This window comes from Nematolebias whitei, chromosome 14, assembly GCF_014905685.2.
Source record: "Nematolebias whitei isolate Nwh7 chromosome 14, NemWhi1, whole genome shotgun sequence".
NCBI classification, from domain to species: domain Eukaryota; kingdom Metazoa; phylum Chordata; class Actinopteri; order Cyprinodontiformes; family Rivulidae; genus Nematolebias; species Nematolebias whitei.
In genome coordinates, this window is record NC_056511.1 from 757,105 (window position 1) to 761,513 (window position 4,409).

Here is a 4,409-nt window from a genome sequence, read left to right on the forward strand (position 1 = left end):
TCAGTGGTTGTTGTTGTTGTTTGCGATCCGGCCTCTGGTTCATGACAAAGATAAATTATTAATCATCAGAACATGGAAATGGTTTGACATATTGTTTTAAATTCAACATTTAAAATGCTAATCTAAACAACAGTGTTGGAAGATGTCAGAGATTTTACATTAATAGATAAAGTTAAACATTTTAATGTTACAGCACTGACAGGCTGCAGCAGTGTAGAGTTTAGCTACCTGTTAGCTGCTAGCTTACTTTACAATCAGAGGCTGTTTCCTTACACAGTTATAGAATGGTAAATTGATCATGATGGATAACGTTACCACAGCTAACTAACACTTAAATGCTGTTTTATTAACCTTACCTTACGCTATATCTTGTAATTTAACTTCTATACATAAAGGTTGAATGAATGAAATTCTGTGAAGTTTCCAGACAGGTCTCCCGAGGGAGAATAGACCCGGAAGTACTGATCAACATCGAGTCAGAACTTACGTTGTCTGACGTCATGTGAAAAGGGTCTGTTCCGTATGTTGAGGGAGTATCAGAGAAACTGAGACGTTTATTTTCTAAACATAACGTCCCAGTGGCTTTTAAACCCCAAAATACATTACGGCAAAGACTGGTTCATCCCAAAGATCCAGTCCCCCAGCACAAACAGAGCAATGTTGTGTATGTTGTTCAGTGTCAGGAGCGTGATCAGTCTTACATCGGGGAAACTAAACAGCCACTGGCCAAAAGGATGGACTAGCACAGAAGATCAACATCATCAGGCCAGGACTCTGAGGTCTACACTCATCTCCAGGTCAGAGGTCACTCTTTCAGGGATGAAGATGTTCACATCCTGGATAGAGAAGAACGATGGTTTGAGAGAGGAGTAAAGGAGGCCATCTTTGTGAAAAGAAACCGTCCATCGTTAAACAGGGGCGGAGGCCTCCATGTTCAACTGTCCCCCTCTTACAATGCTGTGATTGCTAGTATCACTCAGCCCTCTGTGAACAGTAAACAGCCATCAGTGTGCTAATGATCCATTGTTAGGCTGATGGTCCTTCTTGAGCATGTGATCAGCTGGTTCTGGTTGTCAGCAACAAACTGGTTGATCCACTCTGAGAAGGTGCTATTTAAGAGACTGAGCTGAATACAGCACCTCAGACTGAAGAAGTCTTTCGGATGGAAGACGAAATGTTTCTACATTTTTTGTTGGTTTTTGTTTTGTTTTGTTTTTTGAATGTCCAGAGGACCAGATTTAACTTTTTTAGAGATAGGATGTCTATCAGTTTCACAAAGATCCTTTTAAAATGACGACCACTCACTCTAACACAAACAGGATGTCATAACACAAGCCGTTTAACAAAGATCCTTTAAAGAGAAGACCACTCACTCTGATACAAACAAGCTGTCAGAATGGAAGCAGTTCATTTTCAGACAGCTGTAGCACAACATCACAGAACACTTTTGAGAAAACCTTTAAACCATGGATTGATGTTTTTGACTCGGGTGAGCATTAACGTTCTGTTATATACCCAGTAGAACACACACACACACACAACACACAAACACACCAGTGTGACTCAATGCATGGGCACACCCTATTACCTGCAGCAGGTCTAACGGGTGAAACTGTTCTGACGGACCTGTTTTTCGTTTAGTTGGCTCTGAGCAGGTCTTCATTTGTTGGTCAGAACCAGACAGACCAGAACTCTCAGAGTTCAGAGACAGAAACCAGAGCCAACAGAGGATCTTGGTGAGTGCAGTGAAACAGGGAGGAGCTAACAGGTGAGACAGGTGAACTCACAGGTGTAAACAGGAAACCAGCAGCTTCTGAGCTGTCTGTTCTGATCCTGAGGAGCTGAAGAAAGGTAGGAAAACTAAACCTGGTCTGTGTTCTGGGTCAAGTAAACTTCCCTCTAAAGGATCCATAAAGTTCTGTTAACAGCCGGGTTCTGTTTTGGTCTGTCAATAAATATTTATGTTTACTGATTGTAAACGGGATCATTATAAATAATATTCACAGGAATGTTTAGCTGTTTTCGTCTAAACAACTCATCATGTTTTGTTTGTTTTTACAGATTCAGTTTTTATGGAAACATAAATCTGACGATGGATGTTTTAGATGTTTTAAATGTTTGTAATGAACTCTTCTTGTTGGTTTGATTACAAACTTTATTTTAGCATTTAGATGAGATTTTATTTATTTAAAAATATTCAGACACTCTAAGATTCAGTCTGGTCTACTTCGAAAGGTTCTGAATGGTTCTGTTGGACCCTGATCTGAATAATCCTTGACTCAGTTCTGGAGTAAAGATCTTTTTGGGTCAGTTGAGATGAACTAACAGGGCCTGGTTCAGGTGGATCCAGATGGTTGGGAAGTTCAAATGTCATGGTTCTGGTTCTGGTTTTGTCAGAGTAAAGACCTTATATCAGTCAGTTTGATCAGGATCACCTGGTTTTACTGACAACTGGATCTGGATCTTGGAGATCAGAGTCAGTGTCTGGTAGGCCTCAGGTTCCAGTTCAGAGAAAAATTATCCTCATGTCAGCTGACCAGTCCATTTGGGTTGACCATGTGACTGAAACTGTAACTCAGATCATCAGAAGGTTCAGGCGTTTATTGATCAGGTGATCAAGTATTCATCCATCTGATTGGTCAGCATCATATGGAGGCCACGCCTCCTGAATTTAGCTTTATACTCTCTGTCTTAATCAAGTCCTGATTTTCTTCCTTCATAGTAACTCATCTTTCTGCAGGGTCAAACCACATTTACCTTTGATTAATAATTCTTCTCCCTCTGCAGATGACTCCGCCTCCTCCTTCATCTCCACCAATCCCAAAGCCTCGGGTTCGTTATTCCAAGAACAGCCGAAGCTCCGCCTTCTCCCTGGACAGGTGAGCTCATCAGGAACCAATCAGTTTTAATCCACTCTTCATGAACACCACAATGGCTGGTTCTGTTGGTCCATCCAATCAGAGGCCGGTTCTGATGATCCGTCTAATCAGAAGCTGGTTCTGGTCCTGTTGGACCCAGATGTGAACAGTTGGTCCTTTGAGGTAGTCCTCCTTTTCTTACCACAGCATGAAGGTACCACCACCATGCCTGACAGCTGGTTCAGTGTTCTGAGGTTGAAAGTCTCATTTTGAAAACATCCTTTTTGTCTCTTTATCGAAACAGTTCCATCTTTGTCTTGTCTGACGACATAGAAGACATTTGTCTTGTCCATGTAAACAGCTGCAGGTTCCAGTCCAGGTTGAAGGTTTTGGATCATTTTTCGTGTGTACAGGGACAGATGTGGACAGGGACAGTGGTGGTCAGGGAGACTTGTGGACAGGGACACTGGTGGACAGAGACAAGTGTAAAGGGACATTGGTGGACAGGGACACTGGTGGACAGAAACACTTGAGAACAGGGACACTTGTTGGACAGGGACACTGGACAGAGACACTGGTAAACACATACACTACTGGACAGGGACACTGGTGGACAGAAACACTCAAAGACAGAGACACTGGTTCAATTCAATTCAGTTTATTTGTAAAACGCCAAATCACAACAAAGTTGTCTCAGGGACTTTACAGGAACATTCACATTCATTCAACCTTTATTTAGACGGTAAATCCCATTGAGCCTCGAGGACTCATTTACAAGAGAGACCTGATTTAACAAAGAAAGATGAAACAATGGACAACAGCAACAACAATAAACAGTTATAAAAAGTCATACTGCAGGGGTTTTTTTTTTACAAGCAGAATGGCTAAAAGAAAAAGGTAACAAAAAAAAACCAGCTAGATTCTAAGGCGAATGTAGAAAATTAAAAACAGGAACATGTCTGCATTGGTCCCTGCCAGGAGTCCAACAGATTCTTAAAGACACTTAGAGAGGTCAAGGACATAAAAGCCAGTTAGTAAAGTTCTCTATCTAAGGAATCCAGCAGACAAGTTGAATCTTGGCTTCGTTGCAGTCTCCCATCCTGAGCAAGCACAGTGGAGACAGTGGAAAGAAAAACTCCCTTTAACAGGAAAAAACCTCCAGCAGAACCAGCTCAGGACAAGAGACCATCTGCTTTGACCGGCTGGTTGAGAGGACAGGAAGGAGAGACAGACAAACACAGAATGGCAGGTCCAGGTATAGGTCCAGGTCCAGATTTAGGTCCAGGTCCAGGTATAGTTCCAGGTCCAGATATAGGTCCAGGTCCAGATATAGGTCCAGGTCCAGATATAGGTCCAGGTGTACCTGAAAGACAAAAACATGTTAAGGATAGAAAAAATAATTACAACTACAAAACAGGTTGAGCAGAGTAAGTAAAGACAGTAGCAGAGTGAAAAGTGTGGTCAGTTTGTCCTCCAGCAGTCTAATGCCCCTTTTGCACTGCCCCTACTCAGCCTGGCTCTACTCAGCCTGGCTCTACTCAGCCTGGCTCT

At 42.3% G+C, this 4,409-nt stretch overlaps 1 long non-coding RNA gene across 1 annotated transcript in view; it reads left to right on the forward strand.

Annotated features, from left to right (window-relative positions):
• The first annotated feature begins 1,788 nt into the window (after positions 1-1,788).
• The window catches only part of LOC119419828, a 23,435-nt gene continuing 20,814 nt past the window's right edge, over positions 1,789-4,409 (forward strand). The window contains exons 1-2 of the long non-coding RNA XR_005187276.1: positions 1,789-1,851; positions 2,788-2,879. This is a non-coding gene — a long non-coding RNA (uncharacterized LOC119419828). The remainder of the gene's footprint in view (positions 1,852-2,787; positions 2,880-4,409) is intronic.